Raw genomic sequence first — 21,018 nt, 5'->3', positions numbered from 1 at the left:
GCTGAAACCCAGCTCTACATAATTCAAGTATGCGAACAGTCCTGTCAAAGCCAACAGATTTAGCTATTCACATGAAAAATACGTATTTCAGGATCAAAGTAGCCAGTGAACAAATCAGTTGCAAAGCTTTCTTTGGGATGTACCTTGTTTTTGAGAACTAGACATGAGAATATACGTAAGAACACTCTGGGGCTCACAGCTGTAGCCATGAGCTAAGAAGTACTGAAGTACTACAAAGAAGTGCCAAAGAAGTTGGTAGGGACAGTTTTTTCCATCACACTTTTTGATGGAAAGTTTCATTATCTCTCGTAATGAGAATACTCACTGGGATGCTGGAACTTCATATTATAACCTGCAAATACAAAGGATGTGAGAAAAGTACTGGACATCTTCTTTTCCACAGTGTCACACAGCAGTAGGTGACACCACTACCACTTTTTTATCACTATCACTTTTTTTCTCAGCTGTTGAGGCAGAAAGATAGGACACCACATAAGATTGAGCCCTATGGCCCTTAGAGAAGAAAAAGGCTTTTTGATAGGCTCTCAAGAAATATGCTCTTTGAAAAGCAAAAACTGAAAAGGAGATGGTTCACATGGTAGCTTAATCAATCAAAGGTAAAAGGAAGAGAATACAAAATCATTTTCCCCCAGTTCAAGGAATATTTATCCTCGGAGTGTCCTGCTGTATTTCTAGTCTCCTTCCCATGCTCCTGCTAAGTCTGACCTTCATCTTCACACACACAAAGAATCCAAACCCACTGCTTCCCCACGCAGACTTGGGCTCTATTTACAGCTTCAGTGTTCCAGATCCTTCTGTTGCCATCCCCTCCAACGCACTCAGATGCCCTCATCTCTACCCACCTCGCCTTGAGATCTGCTCTATTTAATCTCTGACACAAGTACACCCACAGCACCCTCCTAGCATGCAAAGCCCCTTCAGCTTCTACTTCACTGTCCTTGGACTAGCTCCGTTGCTAACTAAACACAAACCATGAGCTGACCCCTCCAACTTTAAACCCTGCCCACAGCGCTGACTGGCCCGTGGTGCTGGCCCGTCTCTCGCAGGGCAGTGCAGATGGCACTCCATCTTCAGCCGCCTGGATTTCTGACAGGGTTTTGACGCTTCCCAGCTCCGTCCATGGCTCCAACCCCGTGCAGGGCCTCCTCCCTTCCCTCCCTGACTGGAAGCACCTCAGCTCGCTCTCTCCTCACCGAGCTCGGCCGCCATGTCCCAGGCCCCGCTGCCCTCCGCTGCCTCCTCCACTAACCCGCGTCCACCGTTCACAACCCATCACCTCAGCCCCTGACACGACGCGGCTCCCAGCCCTGTAGCTCTGCGGCCGGGCCGGGATCGGGGTATGCCGCACACCCCTCACCTGAGCGCGGCTCCTCCTTGGCCACCGCCCGGTCCCCTCGCCCGCTGCCCCCCCGACCCCTCTCCTTCCCCGCTGTCAGAGCAGGAGGGGCGGCACCTGCGGGCCCGCCCCATTCTCCTCCCCTCGCCTCCCCTCCCCTCCTCCCGCCGGAGAGAGAGAGACACCGAGACCCGGAGGGAGACGGTGGCACCGAGGGCGCCGGGCGGGACTGCCGAGCGCAGTTGCTCGGTGCGAGGGGAGGGAGGCGGAACATACAATTAAAAAAAAAAATACAATAAACAGTTTAAATTTAAAAGCAAAAGATCAAGGGAGGGGTGGAAAGGGAGCGCTTCAACTTCTCTCTCTCTGCCCAGCAAGGTAAGGGAGCGGCGGGGGGCGCGGGGCTTTACTTCGCCTTCTCGCCGGTGCCTGGGGAGGGCACAAAGGTAGCGGGGCCGGGGCGCCGCAGGGCGGAGCGGCGCCCCGCTCGCTGGGTCGCGCTCCGTGTCAGTCACCCCGCGGAGCGCAGGACAGCACTGGCGGTGGCGAGGGCTGCGGCCCGTGTCATCGGCGGGGTGCTGGTGCCCTCCCCTGGCTGGGCTGCAGCCCTTTGTTACCGTCGCTTCGGACCGGGGGGCGTGTGGGGTGGTAAATGACCCCGCGCCGACGGGGCAAGGCGGGGATGGCCGAGCCCCGGCCGGGCGGCTGCGGGAGCAAAGCAGCCCCTGCGCACAGGCGGGCGGGCGGGCGGGCGGCAAGCAGCGGAGCGCGGGGTGTTCGCGGGGGGTGCAGGTGGCTCTGCTGGAGAGCGGGCGGGCGGGCGGCGAGCTCCCCCGTGCCGCGCTGCCATGCGGGCGGCCGCCGGCAGGGGGCTCGGCTGCCTCGCCCTCCGCGCCCGGGGGAGACTTCGCCTGAGGGGAGAGCAGCGGCGGCCCGGGGCGGGGGGTGCGTCTGCACGGGGGGCGCTGCTGGACGTGTGCAGGCTCCGCTTGAGGAGGGGAGGGCAGGGAGCAGGGTCGCCTTGCAGGGGGCCAGGGGTGTCCCTGTCGCGGAGCGGCGGCGGTGTCCCCTGGAGACGCGGCAGCCCTTCGGCCAGTAACGGTCGCGGTGGCAGGCATCGAGGGCAGGCTGCCGTCGCGGGCCCTGTGACAGGCGGCCTTGCGGTGATTTTCCTCCACCGTGGCGACGGGTCTTGCTTGATGTTGGCAAGTAAAGGTAAAGGCGGGGATAAGCCGGCTTGGACGGACCTGCCGGCGGCTCGCCGGGGCGGCTGGCCGATGTGCGATGTGGCCGCCCTCGGCAGCCGTTGAGGTACCGCCGGGGTCCGGCCGTCTCTCCCCAGCGCTGCCCGTGGCCTTCCTGAACTCTCCACAAGATGGAAACTTTGTTTAAACCCCAGGATTTTGGGCAATCCAGGGGTTGGGTGGGCCAAGGGTTGCTCTTTGCTTAGGCCCCAGGCCTGCAAATATTTATCCATGTTCTGAAATTAAGAATTATCGGTAATCAGATGTGTTTGAAGTGCAGGAGACAATCTCTGAGTTGCCTGGTAGAGAACTATTTCCCATGTCTACTGCTTGTCAGTGTGTTTGCTTTAAACACCCTGAAGATAAGACCTTTTTTATGTAATTCCATTTGGCTTTCTTTGAATTGGTGACTCTTCTGACTTTTCCACTGAATGATATTTTAAGTGTTATTGAAATAATATTTCATGCTTCATCGATACTTTTTGTTACAAAGAGCTTTTTAAAAGATTGAAATAAAAGGCTGCTGCTGAAGAAAGTATTGTCTCTTATTCCCTGATTAGGAATAACTGAAGCATTTTAATTATATTTTTTACGATTATTACTGTTGTGTAGATCTGAGAGTGAAGCAAGTAGGTGCATATTTCAGTTGCAGATATATATGTGATCTCTGAGAGGACAGCTAAAGCTTTCTGCACTTACAAATACTGTAATGCACATTTAAGTGGGGTTTTTTTTGTTGAGAAATATGCCTTCTTAATAAAAAGCTCATTACATATGCACTAGTGGGATTAGAAAAGCAATTTCTTTGAAAATATTAAACCTTACCCTAAAGAATTCAGTTGTGAGCAGGACAAAAGCACTTATGGAGCTGGTGGATTAACTTTTTAAATACCTCTTTGCAAAGGAATAAGGCTTGTGTGAGGATTCCCAGAGCTGTTGAGAAATGTTTATTTATTCCTCATTTTAACACTTGTGGATTTTGAACATACGCGTGCTTGTTCTCATGTGTTGTCAAGTATTTCCAACAAAACGTTCCAGAAAGTCAATAAATAATGTTCCATATGTGCCTGCCTGTTTAAAGAGCTGGGATCCGAACCCTGAAGGTTTAATTATGCATCTGTTAATACAGATAACATACAGTGTATGCTTCTGTTTACTACTGGTAGTGTTTGTGCAAAACAGATTTTTGGCTAAGGTGTTTAACAGAATTTAGTTATAAACCCCAATATGTATGTACCAGGAATTTTTGTTAGTTGGGCTTGGCTGTACGTAATGTATTTCTACTAGAAACAGTGATGATTTTTTGGTAAGGAAGTTTTAAGCCCAGGATGTAATAGTACTAAAGGAAGTAAGTAGTAACAGGCAAACTGATTACTGAGCTTTTACTGGGATAATTAAAATATGTGAAGTTTCTTAAGATCTCATGAGGACATCGCAGATGAAAGGAGGGGTGATCTGACTGTGTGAAAAGTTTGTCTAGAATTCAAAAAAGCACATTTGGTTCAAGGTCTTCTTAAACACATAAGTATTGGCATTGATATTTGGCGGTTCAATAAGTCATGTCCAAAGTATTTTGCAGTGACAAGGAAGAAGAAAACTTGGTAGTGTAATCTAGGAGACTCTAGTTGCTATAAGGGAATTAAACTATTTTTTTTTAAAGGGAAATATGGAAAAGTCTCTGTACTGTGAAGCCCTATCGTATTATGAATGCTGGACTGTTCATTCAGTATAAAACTAGGCTCAGTACGATGTCAGAAATATACTCTAGGAAATCTTATAAATGATAGCTTTAAAAAAAAGCTTGAATGTATTTCTTTACAGTTTTCAGTGTTTCTAGGAAATTTCAAGTGGCATAAAACTTGTAAGGATTTTACTTTCAGCAGTGTAACCTTTTGTAGTATCTTTCATATTAAGCATTTTAGAGTGGTTTTTAAAAGTGCTTTTATGCTTTGTATGGTTCTGTACCATATGTTTTGTATTTAATTCTTTGAATGACCACTGAAGTGCAGCCAACTTTGGGTGAATGTGGCAACTGTTAACTAGCGCTTAGCAACAGTGCACAATAATCAAGACGGGAAGTGAAGAAGAATACCATGTCTAATTGAAACTACAGGGGGCATTTAGGTAGGTAGGACGTAATTAACAAAACCTGGAGCTTGGACATGATATTAAGGTATCACATCTTTACTCTTGTAAAAAGGATTGTGAAATCATTCATGTAAAAAACATTTGAGATGTTTGGTTTTATACCTCAGATGGACAGCCTCTTTGAAGCATATGTATTTTGCCTGCTCTTGCACAATCATTTCTCGCACATAATGTGGAACACACATTTTCCTTTGGTTCTAAAATGGAATCGTGAGAAGGAGGACTGTTGAGAAGACTGACAAATGAAGGAGTAATAAGCCTTGACATTTTGACAATGATGTCTTTTAGAGAATTAGTCCTGTGAACTAGAGTTCATTAGATACAGTGATTAAGATATCTCTAATATTCTGAAACAGATTACAGTGGCAGTCATAAAGCAACTCTAAATTTTTACAATTAATGTGTTGTTATTTTCTCCAAGAATCATTTACTTTCCTCAAATCCTGTCTTGGCATGACATTCCTTTAAGTGTTGTGAAGTTTTGCTTGTAAGAATATTTGTTCAAAACACTTTTGCCTAATATAGGTTTTTTGTTTGTTTCTTTGTTTTTTGGGTTTTGGTGGTTTTGGTGTTTTTTTTTTTTTAATTTAAGCCCTTATTATTTTGTTTCATGCTGTATTCCATATGGAGATGCATTTGTGGACCAATTTCATGTTTTCTATATCCCAAACACACCTTGTTTCAAAGAACTCTGAGAATATCCTCATACAATGAGGAAAGAACTAGTAAATGAATTTTCAGTGAGTCATTACTGAATGACTCATTTGCAACTCTGAGCATAGCTAGTGTAGCCCGTGTTAATGGATTTGAACTTGAAGGTAAGTAGTGAAGATGACCCAAAGCCAAGGAGCCATGCTCTGAAGGCGCTTATGCTGGTGAACTATTCAGTAGCATTAGGCTCTTAGTATTTTAATAGAATAAGTGATGTTTTTATAATACGAAAGAAAAAAAAAAACCAAACCACAGAATATCTGTTAGGGGAACTTGTGGATGACAGAAATTTGGAACAATGTTTATTCACAATGGGAACAGCCAAATTTTATACACTGTTGTTGTTGGCTTGGAAGTATCAAATAGATATGACAGCCCGGATCAATGGGCCGAGGCCAGTTGTATGAGGTTCAACAAGGCCAAGTGCCCGGTCCTGTGCTTGGGTTACAATAACCCCATGGAATGCTACAGGCTTGGGGAAGAGTGGCTGGAAAGTTGCCTGGTGGATCAGGACCTGGGGGTGTTGGTCAACATCCAGCTGAACATGAGCCAACGTGTGCCCAGGTGGCCAAGAAGGCCAACGGCATCCCGGCCTGTGTCAGAAATAGCATAGCCGGCAGGGATGGGGCAGTGATCATCCCCCCGTACTGGGCACTGGTGAGGCTGCACCTCAAATACTGTGCTCAGTTTTGGGCCCCTCGCTACAAGAAAGATACTGAGGTGCTGGAGCGTGTCTGGAGAAGGGCAACAGAGCTGGTGAAGGGTCTGGAGAAGTCTCATGAGGAACATCAGAGGGAACTGGGGGTGTTTAGTCTGGAGAAGAGAAGGCTCAAGGGGTACCTTACCACTCCCTACAACTACCTGAAAGGAGGTTGTAGGGAAGTGGGGGTCAGTTTCTTCTCCCAAGTAACAAGCTATAGGACAAGAGGAAACGGCCTCAAGCTGTGTCAGGGGAGGTTTAGATTGGCTATTGGGAAAAATCTCTTCACCTAAAAGGTTGTCAAGCACTGGAATAGGCTGCCCGGGGAAGTGGTGGAGTTGCCATCCCTGGGGGTATTTAAAAGGTGCTTAGGTTAACAGTTGGACTTTATGATCTTAAAGGTATTTTCCAACCTAAATGATTCAATGAGACTAAAATATAATTATTTTTGTTTTGGGTAACTCCTGAAGCCATGAAGCTGGTTTCTGTTGTCTTACTCTGTTGCACAGTAATGCCACAGCTTCTGTGAAATTCTTCTGGGACGTAAGAGGCCATAGAGAATTGTGTAAATGATGACTTTAATTGAATTGTATTTGATGTAATTCTCATTGAGTTAGCATCTTAAGTTCCATGGCACTTCAGAGGTGTAATGAAAAACCCCATATACATGATCTGAACATCTCACAGCACATATTGTCAAATACTTTGATTAATTTGCACTTAATGTTTAATTTTTTCTCTTTGCAGTTATACTACAGTAACTAATAAAATCTCTATAAAATATAAAAGATGGGAAGAACTGTGTGTTGTGACATAAAATGACATAAAATCACCAGAAGAGTAAGATGGTAGGGAGCAGCCTGAGTCAGTGTGACAAGATCTGATAGAAACCTTCCATTAATATTCCCCATGTAAGGTTTTAGAGAGGTTATTTTGAGGTAGTTTTTCAAACTGATTGAGCTATGAACAGCAAAACAGTGTGGGCAGACTTAATATACTGTTACTTAAGAGATTAACAGACATCTGTTGTAGTGGTTCCATGAACAAGTCTGGAGTGACTAGTTTTATAAATGCTGTGCAAAGATTCTCCTGTTCTGTCTCCTATCTCCATAATAGTCTATAATTAGCTCTTTTCAAGACCGTTGGCACTTAGAAGGAAGTGAAGAAGTTAGTTACTGATTAGTTACTGAATGTAACTGTGGGTCTGAAATGCATTCTATTGACAGTGTTCAGTGTTGGGTTGGTTTGTTTGGTTTTGTTTGTTGGTTGGTTTTTTGTTGTTTGTTTTTTTTGTTTGTTTGTTTTTTTAAATGAAGACTCGTCTGTGCATCTCACCAAAAGTAACAGGACTTCCCTGGAACATCCAATGCGAAGCTGTTAAGATTAGTTAGATGGCTGACTACTTAAACTGATGCATTTAGAGTGCAAATGCAGTTGAACATTTTGCTAGTACCTCTCATTTTTGCACTGAATTCTGCTGCATCCTCCCTCTGCAGACCGATTTCTCTGTTGAATGGAGTGCACACCACCAAAATGGCAGAGAAATGAGAAGCCTTCTTTGGAAGACAGCTTAGGCTGCTGTTTTTCTCTAGAGCCATACAGCATTTAAATTTGGCTTCATAAAGAAGTATTAATGTGCATATGAAGCATTTTCCTTCTAATATTCTACATATTTGAGAGATATTAGACCCCTTTCCCCTCCTTTCTTTTATAATGCTACCTCCAACTTCAAAACTTGCTTTCTTGTAGACTCTTGGGTCTCTAGACATAAGGAAGCCTAAGGAGACCTTTTCCAGGAATTTGGTAGTTAAATTATGCTTTTAATTTAGTGGAGTTTTTTTTCCCCCATTAATTCCAGCTGTCTTCTAAAAGATAGAGATGGTTCATATGCAATTTTAATGCCAATGCTCAGTCAGACTGTGTATACCCTGAGTTGTATGTGGTCCCTTCCTTGTGATAAGATGTGAGAGTAGAGTGGAAATTACTGCGTGCCTGATCCTCCACAATCGTCCCGGTAAACAGGAAATGATCACTTAAAAACTGAAATGGGGCACAGCACCCTTGGCTTAGTGGGATCTGAGCTCTTCGGAGCTTCCTTCATCATACCTGCTTTGAAGGATGTTCTAGTGGTAAGGAAGAGCAGTTCCCAATAGCTGAGCTCAGCTGCTTCTGACACGTAAGGAATCTGGGCACCTACCTCTTTACACTGAAGTCGCTGGTGAAATAGGGACTTTTTTATATGCATTACTGTTGCCTACCCATGTTCGTGATGGCTCAGGATGAAGAGCATATGTAGCAAAACCTTGTATTGATGGCTGTCAGTTTGGGATTTGCAGAGAGTCAAGTGCTCCACTGCCTGTCCTGAGCCTTGTGTCCTTCCACTGCTGGTGTGGTATTTTGTTGGCTGCCTGATTGTTATTTCGCCGTCTTCCTCCTAGTCCGCAATCAAGATTTTAGCAGATGTGGGAGGCAAGCTGGATTTCAAGGGCATCAAGATTAAAATGTTAGCTGTCACATGCTTTTGTGTCAAGAGCTATGGAATCTTTCCTATGAACAGCGGGACATCTAAACATACAGATTTTTTTTCTTTTGTAGCAGTGACTTAGTAATACTCTTCTTACTTACTATGTGCCTGAGGGTGTTTTGGGTGCTGCACAGAAAATGCATAGGCAGTTGCCTCCTCCAGAAGTCCTCTAAGTTGTAGATCTGACAGACTAGGGAAGATAGTGTCTATGTGTGTGCATGAAGTGTACATATATAAAAGAGAAAAGGACATGAATTAGAAATTCTGGGGTCTAATATCATAATGATCCATTGTGTTAATGGGTCATAGGATTCTTTTTCTTTAATGATTGTTTGGCTGAGATGGCTTATACTGATCTGAACATTAACACTGTGTTCACAGTTTGCCTTTCTATGAGTGTATAACTAGACCAGGGGATCTTGGTGTGTTGTAGGTGTGCCACCAGTAACATCATTCAAAATGGTATGCCTCAGAAGCTCTTCAACAAAAGCCACCACCAAAAACCACTTTAAACAGCAGATGTGACCTTGTGACAGAAAAGCCTGAGAAAAAAAAACAAGCATTCTTCTGGCTGCTCTCCACTATCATGATGAACAGAATGCTTGCTAACTGTCCAGCATGGTTGTTTTATTGAGAGATGCCTTGTGCCTGGTGGCTGTGTGGATAGGTGCTTAATTTTCATCTGCAGCACAGCTGGCTGGCTTTCTGTCAAGCCTGGATTTGGGGTGATTCCAGTTGTGATGTGCATTTGGTGTAGAAAGAGGGAGGCTGTATTTGTGATAGGAGTTAAGCACTCCCCTACACAGTGCCATGTAGGATTTCAGCTCCTTTTGCTGTCACTGTAGTAAATCCATTTCTGATTATGTGCTAAGGCCAGACAGATTAACTGCCAAGTTGAACTTGTGAAGTTGCATGTGTGTGTTGCCAGAGTTCCTCCTGCTGAAAAAGGAGGAATATATAACCTGTAGGTTCATAACACTTGAAAATTCATCCTAATGTTGCTGCTTTGATGTTTGTTTGAAGGGGAAAAAAAAGGTTTGCTTTTGATCATCATGTTAAATGGATGCTGTCCCAGCAGTGTAATAAATGAGAATTGGATCTGGGACTTATTTTCCGTAAAAGACAGTATTTGTCCAGATGCTTTATAATTGAATTGTTCTGTGAAAAGGAGTATAACTTTGAATTCAATAATATGCAGTTCAGGGTCTTAGGGCTGAAAAAGAGAGAGGAATGCAACAGATGCTGTGTAGTTTTGATGCTTCTGATGTCTGATGATGCTGATATCCTAACCTTGTACTCTCTATTCTGATTCTCTATATAAAGAAGTACAGCATGAACCTCAATGTATAACCTTGACACATGACTGGAGCTTTGCTTTGTAGTTCACTAGTAGTTCATCCAAATTGCAAAAACTGTGTATTGGGAAACAGATAAACTCTTTGCATCAATAAAACATTCCATTTTCTTTAAGAAAAACTGTATTTTGTGCCTCAGACTTTTTATTTTTAAGAAACAGCCTTTCAGCTGGTTTCATTGTAGTCTAGCTGAGAATTACTGAAAGCCTAGCATACGAATTTCACAGGTTAATAAGTCAGAACTATCGATGCAGATCAGCCACAAAACAAAATACATCAGAACAGTGTTTTACTTTCACAGGATTTCCAAGATGGCCTTGCCTTGAGTGTGAGGTTGAACTGGTTGACCTTCAGAGGTCCGTTCCAACCCGAATTATTCTGTGATTCTGTTGTTTGTTGTAAAGTGGGGCAGTAAGAAAACCATAAAATTAGGGAGTATTACCTATTGGTAAGATACAGCTTCCTGAAACAATTCATCTGGCCCAAGGGTTTTGCAAACACACTTGAGGAAGGCTGGCATGCCTTCCTTAGGCTACTGGCAGCATGAACTCTTTTGGTAACCTGCTTTCCACTGCCATCTTTCTGGCCATTTTCCTGCTGTATGCTTGATGTGCTTTCTGCACGTCATCAGAAATTCATGCTGATTGCATATCCAGTCACACATGTTACTGGAGAGACAAGAGTCCTGTTACTGTCTGCAGGTCTTGTCATGTTACTGGATGGCAACCCAGAATTGGTCTGGTGATTGAGGCATCGCTGGGCGTGTGTTAATAGGAAGGCTGCAAAGCTTGAGCGACTCCATGAGAGGCTCTTTGCCCTGCCTGGGATGGAAGATTGAGCATCAAAGGATAATAACCTGATACCTGATAGACTGACATTGTCGTGCTGTCTAAAATCAGTTTTTCTCAATTAATGATCATAATAAAACATTTACTCTAAGGAAGCTTAAAATAAGCTCAGTACTATTAATTTTATTTTTTCTTCTTAGTTCTTTTTCAGGACTAAAATAAAGCATGCATAAAAAGGAAATGTTTATGTTATTTCAATCAATCATTTCTACTTATTATTTTGTTAGATGATGAAGTCTGGGAACTGCTGTTCTCAATTGCATGCCCTCGTGCATCTTTCTGATAACTGAACTGTATGTGTGGCTGTATGTTTTATTTTTCTGGACATACTGATTCTTAGGTGATAATTCAGTATGTGGGTTGCAGTTCCACTCTAGCTGCCATATTCTAGCTGAATATACTTCACATGTAGAGGAAAAATAGCCAAGTGTTGAAAAAGGAGGGTTGTGCTTTTTAGTTCCAATTATGAAAAAAGGAATGGAGGCTGGATGACAACATACCTTTTCCTGCTCCAAATGATTATCTGAATAAACTGTGGGAAGTCGAGGTTTTTATAAAAAACACAGCAAGGAGGAAAGAAGAACTAGAAATTGCCAACGAGAGATTGGGTGTTCTTTGAGAAACTCAATTTTAGGAAGGAGTTAACTGGCAAGTTACCAAGGGCTAGGGAGCAGAACTGTTTTGATTCATAACTTATCCTTTGCCCTGAAGACAGAAAACTAGTGTATTTGAGGCCATATGCCTGGGAGGAGGCTGGCCTCGGGATGAATTCATTAAAACAATTCTGTCCTCCCTGTTCCAAAGTGCAGTTCATGCTGAGAGGAACTGATAAATTTCTCATTAAAAACTGCGTGTTGAAAATGAGGTCTATTCTGTGTGTTGTCACAGTGCCTTTCTGTTCTGGAATAAATCACATAAACTGTTCTTTCAGCCAGCGTGCAGAGATAAGAGAATACACTGGTGAATCTTCTTGTGTCCATACAGTCATTATATGTGCCAGGAAAAATAGCCCCAAACTATGAATACATAAGAAGAAAACAGTTCCTGAAAAATGGGCTCTCTTGAAATGGGTTTATGTCAAACTGGTGAGTAAACAGTGAAGTGTAATGTCACCATATAGCCATATAAAGGATAATATTCAGATTGTGACTTTCTTTGTTTTGGAAATGAGGCTTGCAATGATCTACCTTCGGTTCTTACTGGCTTACCTATCCTTGATGGTTTGTAATTCCTTCTCTGTTTCTACAGCTAGACTTCTTTTTGCTTAATAGAGCTTTTAACTGATGATCTTAACTGATGACTCTTTAACATTCTGTTACTCTTCTGATCCTTTATTGGAGAGAAGCACTATTGTAATTTTAGTAAAATTTTTCTGTTCAATTGATCTTTGGGTTCTACTTCTGCTACTACTGTGTTACTTGCTATTGCAAAAACATGTTTTTGTAACTTTAGCTTAAGCTTAATACATCAGACCAGAGCAGCTCAGAGGTAAATGAGTAATGTTCTTGTGTTCTGAATACAGCCAACTGCTATTATGTTCCTTGGCAAAAAAGAGGGGGATTTGTTTGGATCGTTTAACAGATACATGCTTTAATTTGCTTGAGTGGAGAATGGCTTAGTTCAAGGTAAAGAGTCAAGTTAATATAATAACAGATTGAGTTAAAGACCTAGAGTTCTAAACTAGCAGTTTGAGAGCTAAAAATCCAAAGAAAATCTGTTGTGATTTTTTTAAAGAAAACGGTACTGGAAAGCAGTCTCCTCAGTCCTCACTTCACAGAATCATAGAATAGAGGGAGATTTGAGGTAAACTTGCATCCTTTCACATTTCAACCAAAACCATGCAAAATGCCGGGGCATTCCCCCTTGGCCAAGCAGTACAGAAGTTTCTTTGGTCAGTGAAGAAAAGCACAATGGCATACTTAAGAGGGGAAAAGGAAACAACGTTTATTTCCCCTCTTACATGGTGTTCTCTCTCTTGTTGTGGCAGAGTGACGTAAAGGACATCTATTTGTGAATGTAAGAGAAAAGGTCTCTTCTTAAACTATGATAAATGCTTATGCAAACTACAATGTAGGGTTTTTCCCCCATGTGATGGATTATTAGCATGTAAAGTGTAAGGGGCTTCTGTTGCCATGGTACGTTTCACACCATTTACACTGATATTCAAAAGATACAAAACCATTACAGTCCATAATTCATTTAATATGTTATAACCAAATTACTAACAGGCACTAGAGAAAAACTGTAGCTTTTTTCATGTCTTATTTAGCCAAATTCTGATGTGTTAGAAAAATGGGTATATCCATTGCTAAATAACTCTGGAATAACTATGGTTGCCTGCCTGATCAAAGAAAGTAGTTTCAGTGAAGAATTGCATTTCAGCTACAGGGCTCTCACTAAGCTGCGAAGAGGCAAGGGAAACCAGCTGTAAAAATGTTGATGTTGGCCATGAATTTACATAAATAACAACTTGCTTTCATTTGAATACTCAGGGTGATATTAAAATGTGGACTTGGGTCTGCAGAAGATCTCGTTTTACTGCTTGATTCTGCTACTGAGACACATGGCTTCTATGTGCCTCAGTTTCTCTATCTCTAAAACAAGGATGGTGGTTGTCCTGGAGTTTTTCAAGCATTATGTTGCTCTAGTGATTAGCCATTACGGTATTCTATGGCTGAGCCTACAGGGTCTTTAGTTCAAGTCTCCTGTCAGGACCTTGGGCTGCTGAGCTTTATGCTTCTGTCAGTAGGCTTTAGATATAGTAGGCCAAATTGTGTTCTTGGTATGCATACAGTTATTAATCTGGCTTTTGTGTTCAAACCTTCCCTTTGATTTCAATTAACTTAACTTTAATTAATTGAATTTGAACATTTCAGTCTCTGGTTTCCCTCCGAGATCTGGTTGCCTTGTGCAGAGAGCTGAGGCAGCATCTCCACCAAGATGGCTTTGTGGTGAAATGGATTCGAAAGTCCAAGGCCCTTCATCTGCAAAGCAGCCCAAGTCCAGGGCTCTGTTTACCCACTGTAGTGGTGCTAACTGGTATCTGCATTGGTATTAAAGGAGTATATTAAAAACCCAATGAAAATAGGCGATGTCATGTCTAGCAGAAGGTTTTCAGCTGGCTAAAGCAAGATTTAGTTGAGGAAGGAATAAATAAAGTGTTTGCAGGCCACATGCTGTCACAACCTTTCCCCTCCCCCTGTATCCCTCTCTTCTTTTTTTTTTTCTGACCATATGTTTTAGTAGTCTAAGTATGTGTCAGTGGTAATCCAGGCTCTGCGCTTTTAAATGATTATTGCCCAGTTTGTTGCCGAAGTGAGACTTTCTTCCCCATTTGATTTTCGTGAGAGTCATAATTGTAAACCTTTATTTTTATTGTTATTATTTTTAATTTTATTGCAGGCTACATTTCACTACATCTCCTTTTGTGGCCTGCTGGCCTGTTACCAGTTTGTATGATGGGGGGGTGAGGGTGGTGTCAAACAAACCGGTTTGTTCTCTGGGTGCTAATCTGAATTTCAGAGCCGCTGTCCTTTACCCCCTGGCTCTCTGCTCCCCTCCCCCTCCTCCCAGATCTCCACAAGCAGCCACATCGGGTCTCTTTCTCCACTTCAGCCCCCCTTCCCCTTCTTTCCTCCCGTGGCCCAGCAGAACAGTAAATGTTGATTATCTTTACCTATTCATCCCATACTTCAAGTAGCCGGTGCTCACTTGGGGTGGTTGATGTGTTAGAGAATTAATGCTCTGAAAATTCAAATTATTTGAAAGTCTGCTGCTGTGTGTGTTAAAGATACCCTGGTGCTTTTTTAGGGTTTGAATTTTATGGATTTCTATAAGTTAAAGCAGGTACAGGGTTTTATGATGACGTTTAGAGGTCATCTCTTGTTTTCAGTGTGTTATCAGGGTCATGTTGGTTTTATATAAAACTGTTGTCAGAAATTCCTTTCCTCGAGGGAGCAATTTCTCAGGTCTCCAGTGAACCTTGGCCAAACATGGCAGGGTTACTAACTAGCATTGCACTCCTGCTTGTAACCCACCTTCGTGGTAGCTCTCCTAGCATGGTTACAGTTAACCACCTTCTTGCCTAAAAAAAGGCGAAGTGGCTAGCGGGCATACAGAAACACATTGTCATTGCAGGGAATAAACCCTCGTACCTATGATTTAGAAAATAAACAAACCCGCAAACATACCGCCCTAGTAGATTGAAATGTGTGTGTGTTGGGGAGGAGGGGAATAACACATAGGGAAAGATTTATGCCTTCCTTTGGGCTGTTGCTTGGTAACAGAAAATGCCTCTTAAGCCTATTTTTGGAGAGGGGAGGGGTGAAACTTGATTCAGTGACCATCTGTCCCAAGCTGGTTGATTTCCTGTTGAGCTCTCCTTTGTTTCTGTCAAACAATTGATTGTTACCCTTTACAGATAAGAATACTGTTGGTGACATTGCCCTGAATCAGCAGGTTGGCTTGTGGCAACAAAACAGACCTATTAATTTTAATTTTATTATTGTTTTAATGTTCAAGGGGTTTTGGTTCTAATGAGGCCACTAACTGTGGGTTTGCTGTTTAGGTTTATTTATCTGTGTGGTGGTTTTGTTTTGGTCTCTTCCCTTTTGAGGAATGCCGATCAATATAGTAGGCAAGTGTAATGGAAACATTTTTTTAAAGAGGATGTAATAATGGCCTTTTTTTAGTCTGAAATTGTTGGGAAAAAGCAGCCATGGTTTTGGGCCCGTTAAACCTTTTGGTGGTGGGTGGAGAGCAGAAGTTAGTAGAAGTCACTGTTGAAGAAATCCCTGCAGTTTCTGTGAAAACAAAGCCCAGGTTCTTAATTGCAAATGAAATATTTGCTATTGTTCTTGCTTAATTGTCAGAAAACCATTCTCTGTTTGAGTACCTCCCGATGTTTGCTTAGTAGTAGGGTGCTGGATAGATTTGAACTCAGATTAGATTTAAGTCACCTGCTTTGTTTATATTGCAGAAGCCCATACTTTTTTTTTTTTTTGCTTTATGCATGCAGGATACAAGGTGCATGCACATGCAAATATGTGCATGTGCTCTGTAGCTGCTATTACTTGTTAAGTATTCCATACTATTTATTTCCCTGCCCTGAATTTCAGCATTCAGAGAAGAGGCTTATAGTTCCAGGTGTTTGCTGAAGGAAAAGTGTGTCTGGAGGAGACAGGTAATATCTGCAAAAGAAGTGTGAAGGCCCTCAATGCAAAATGCAGTAGGACAGTGAGAGTCACTGTTATTTCCTTCAGTCAGTGAAACTCTTTCCTGGAGTATTTCCATGATGTTGTGTTACAGAGGAGGGCAGAAAGGAAAGAGCTTCAATACAAATGTCTTGGCATCTTACAGGTCTTTGCTTATTTGAGTTTAGCCTACTTATCACTCAGTAGATGGAATTTGGAGGTAATTTCCAAAAGTCACTTCACAGAGTGGAAGGTGTTAGAAAAGTTAATTTCCCTTTTTCTTCTATTTTTCCCGTATGCTCTCCAGGTTGCTTTCCACAGGTAGAAGAGCGGTTGTCTTCACCTTTTCAACATGGTCCTGGATGTATGGCAGATTTAGCTCTTTTTGAAGCTGGTACCAAGGTGCCTACTGAATATTGATATAGTGGATGTTGGGTCATACTTGTGAGATTTCCTTACCTTCTTTCTTTTTAAAGTTGCATGTGGTAATTAAAAATCTGTGATTTGGCTTAATAAGGAAAGTTCATATCAAACCAAGTGAATGAGCACTGTGGTTTGCTGGTTGACTAGCCCTTGCAACCTCCTGGTTGGTTGCCCATTTCCTCACAGCACCCTCAGCTTTTCCCCCTATGTTGCTGCTGTTTGTCTGGTGTATGCTGGCATCTGGCAGAGGAATTGATCCACTTGAAAAACAACTTATTTTTCCAGGTTACTTTTTAGGTGGATGAATTCCTTGATCCAGTTTACCACTGAGTGACGCACTGAGCTTGACGAGTGCAGTGGAATACCTGGGAGTGGAAGTGATCAGTACTGAGTAGAATCCATTTTTTAAACAATTAATGCCCAATATACTGTGATATATATGTGTTTTTTAAGCATGCATCCTTTGTCAGGTGGAGAGGTCTTACTCTGGGATTAGTTTGGAAATTTTGTAAACTGGACAGGTGTACAGACACCACTTCTGTAAAATTAATTAAACAAGCATATATGCTGCTTTTTGCCCTTCTTTTGGTAGAAAGTAATAGGTACCTCCAACATGCATTTCGGGTATTTTCAGTATGTCTTGAAATTACACTGAGGTCAAAAAAACATTTGTAGAACTAGTGCCAACTAGGTTGATGTTTGGGGGCCAGTGAGTTTAAACTTGGCAGTGAAGGAGCTCTTCTGAACTGTGTTGAGAACTGCTTCAATTTTTCTTCCTGCAGAACTGAGTTTCTGTGAGGGGAGGGAAAAATTTAGAACTTGGGAATTTTATTTCAGGCTTGAAAACCCTGTTCTAGATATTCAAAACCCAGTTCTGTGTCTGGCATAGAGAAGTTGATGGTGGTTGTTCTGATACAGATTTTTGCTGTTCCCTTGAAAGAGTATAACTAAGCTGTATAGCTCAAATTGTAGGGAACTGACAAAAAGTCCCATTCTCTCAGCATCTAAGGTGAGAGGTTAAGTCCATGGCCTGTGCAGATGACAGAGCAGGTAGAATACGGACCTGCACTTATTTTGTGCTTTCTTGGGTCAGGTTGTACTGCACTTCTCCCATTAAAACAGATCTGATGTGTCCTTTGTTCCCAGATAAAAGCAGCTACAGATCTGCCAGTCAGAAGGCACAGCACCTATGGCTTACGTTACATACGGGTGGGCAGTAATTCTAGAAGGGGAAGTAGGTAGAAGACTGGCATCTGTCTGTGTTCACCTTCTCGTGTTGCTGTTGCAAGGATGGAATTATTTATGTATATTGTTTGCCTTCTCCTGAATGCAGTCAACCAGAGTCTGAGCAATGCTATTCAATGTCAGGATGTTCTGCAGGGGCTTTCTTTTGGGAGGGGGAGCAGAGAGGTGGAGTCATGATCAGTTGCTTTTCTATACTGGGTGAGTTCACATATGCTCTTCTCATATGTCATTGTTACAATGCTCCTATTGCAGCTCTGACTCATCCTCTGCTTACAGAGCTGATAGTGGTGCTGTCCTTAGTGTGAGTTTGAGAAATCTTCCTCCCCTGTGATAAAAAGCCCTGTTTGTGATCTGCAGGAGAGAGTTTGGACACAAAGAGCAATGACTCTTTGCTGTAAGGAGAAGAATGATGCTATCCTTTCCTCCCCAGCCCACACCCCCAACTCCAAAACCACATTCATCAAAGGTGGAAGTGCCAAGCTTCTGTTCTCCTAGGAAGGTATGGCCATTGATACCACTGACAGGCTTTCCAGAGAGAAAGCAACAAAACATAGGTCTCTAGGGAGCCTTTTGTTCCCAACAAATGGCTTTCTGAAGCCACAAAGTTGAAGCTTAAATGGAAAGGAAAAAAAATCCCTGTCCTCAATGGAGATATGTGGCCAACTACTTCATAGTTCATCACAGCCCTTTTCTGTGTTAGAAGCTAAATGCTCACCTTTAGGAAAGCTCCGGGCCTTGGGCATATGGGACTGTGCTTATCCTCTAATCTTTGCTTTGCATTGGCTTGGCTACTGATTGAGCTGCTTCACTTAGACCACTTCTGGAGGCTTTATTTTGAAGTCTCTGGGAGTGTGTTGCAGGAACACAGTTGTTATGATCAGCTCTGCCCTGAAGTCTTCTGGTTACCTAGCATGCCTCTTGGATGATAGCTGTGGGTGGTGGGACTGCTTAGAAGTTGGCAGCAGTCTCCGTAAAAGATTGATATTTCTGGGACTACTTGTAACTGCTGCTTTAGTCATTTCTTTCATCTTTTACAGTGAGGGAGCAAGATCCATGGAGAAGCTTCATGAAGATTAGATGAAATCAACCAATTTAAGTTAACTCAAATTGCATTGCTGCTTCTTCATAGTAGAGTCAGTCAGGACATAGGTACTGCTGGGAGAGAATCTGCCGTCTTCCTTGCTGGAGGAACCTTTTGATTGGCTGGCCAAGCAGTAGCAAGCAAGTCGACTCTGCTCAGGGCAGGAGTCAAGGCTAGGCAGAAACTGTGCAAAACCAGTCTAAAGGTATGAAGCAAGATGTGATAGATTAAAGGGAAGCTTGGAAAGAAGTAGAATTTTTGGCGATATAGGTAAACTCATACCTGGTTTTAATAATATGATTCAGAAAGTGGTTTGTATGCTAAAGAAATGAATTTAAATAAATATTTTAGGAGATCTTTCTGATTTCTCAAAACTTGTAGTTTCCTCTAACATGCTTTTCTCCTAAAAAATACTGTGTGATTGTGCTTGTTTTTCCCCATTGCTTCAGAGAACTGGGTGACCAAAACAAGGAGAGACTGATGGACTTGAAAACTGGACATCTGAGGCCTAAGCTAACGTCTCAAAACCCGAGATGGCCTTCCTTTTTGCATGTGGCTGGATAAAGTGTGCTCTTTTATAACCTGCTGGCTCATTACTGTTGTGGATTTGCTTAGCATTGTAGAGATAAGCCTGTTTCTGGACACCTGATTGCACTCAGGAGTGGGGAATAGCAACTCCTTTCTCTCTCTATATATATACACAAAATGTGTGAATGGGTCATGCAAGAGGTAGTCTTCAATACATAATAACTAATAGGATTTAATCTAGATATTATTTTTTAATTAACTTGGAAGCTGCAGTTGCCTGGAGATAGGCTGCCTTTTTGCCCCACGAGCAGTGTTCTGAGGGTGTAACTTCGGTGTTTATTAATGATGTTTAACATGATCCAGACATTCATATAGCATAATGTAAAAAAAAATAATCTGGAATATCACAGATAAAATGGGTGTTGCCACTGTGTGGTACAGCTGTACGTATGTGCGTAAATAATTGCAGAAGACTACAAATGAACAGGGGCAAAAGCTCTTACATGTATCAATGGTGTCCTGGAATGGTAATTTCTGAGAATGGAAGAGAAATACCTGATCAGTTGAAAGAGAAGTGCAGTGCAAGGTAAGACCAGTGTCTCTAAATTACTGTTACCTTCCAGGCTTTTTGAGACAAAGACTTTTGTCATCACTTGATGACCAAGCAGCCCATTATTTCTATTTTTTTTTTTCTTTTTGCCTCTTACTGAGCAAAAGATGTTCCTTTCCTTCCCCTTTTCTCACTCTTCAACACTACCACATTTCATCGTTGTATCTAGAAAGGCTTTTAGGGAAAACTTAGTTTTTATTAATGGGCAGATGTTTTGATTGGCTATATTTGTAATGTTGACTGCAGAATTAGTGGGTGAGGAGAGTAGCTGAATTTCTCTAGCTTTCCGAAAAGCCCTGGTTTGTACTCAGAGAGAGGAAACTGTGAGTATAAAGCTGTATGTAAAGTTCAAGGAGCACTTAGGTATTCTAGGGGCTGGGTCTAACATAATCCACATGGTTTGAGTTTCTTGCTCATTTTTTCCAGTGGTTTTGCCTGGAGCTTTTTTTTTTTTTTCCAGATTGTTTTCCCAAGTGACCAGATATCAGCAAAGAGCAAGGGGATGGACCTGGAATTAAGCCGGCTAAAGCCAGCGGTTGGGAGATCTTTGTTCTGTTCTGTCTTGACCACAAGCTTCCCAAAAGACCTTGGTGGGGGTGGGGCCATGGATCTCACTTCTTTATCTTCATTATTTTCTTTTCCACTTCCATGAGTAAAATAGAAATACAGTGTTACTTAAACGAGGAGCTAAATTCTTCTTAGTGTTGGTGTCGAATTAACATACCCTGTAAAGCCTATAAATAAACTGTGGGGTTACAGAAATGTCCTGGGTGGGTATGTTGGCGTTTTATTTTTCTTGCAGGACGTTTGTTTAAAGTGAATTATCTATTAAGTGCCAGGAAAGTGGCTCTTTGGTTTACTCTTCTTTTTGGAATGTGCTTTATTAGTGATATCCAGAGGGGTCAGCAGTATAAATAACGTTTGTTTCGAGGCTTGTTGGGTGCAGAGCGGGGGGGGTTCACAGTGAAGAGAGCTGTTTTGTTTGGTGTGGCTAATCAGGAGTGAGGCTGGAATTGCTCATAGCTGTCATTCAGGTTTTGTTTCAAAGTCCA

At 42.4% G+C, this 21,018-nt stretch overlaps 1 protein-coding gene across 6 annotated transcripts in view; it reads left to right on the top strand.

The window, feature by feature from the left end:
- Window positions 1-1,538: 1,538 nt before the first annotated feature.
- The window catches only part of GREB1L (GREB1 like retinoic acid receptor coactivator), a 137,458-nt gene continuing 117,978 nt past the window's right edge, over window positions 1,539-21,018 (top strand). For 5 of the 6 annotated variants that reach the window (XM_030483752.1, XM_030483776.1, XM_030483759.1 and 2 more), the window contains exon 1: window positions 1,539-1,735. The gene's annotated coding sequence lies outside the window, so the exon portion shown is untranslated. Of the gene's footprint in view, window positions 1,736-2,419; window positions 2,573-21,018 lie in introns of those variants that run through there. The other variant, XM_030483743.1, reaches the window with a different exon arrangement.

The sequence above is a fragment of the Strigops habroptila genome, chromosome 1, assembly GCF_004027225.2.
Source record: "Strigops habroptila isolate Jane chromosome 1, bStrHab1.2.pri, whole genome shotgun sequence".
Classification (NCBI taxonomy): Eukaryota; Metazoa; Chordata; class Aves; order Psittaciformes; family Psittacidae; genus Strigops; species Strigops habroptila.
This window is presented reverse-complemented; position numbering and strand designations above follow the sequence as displayed.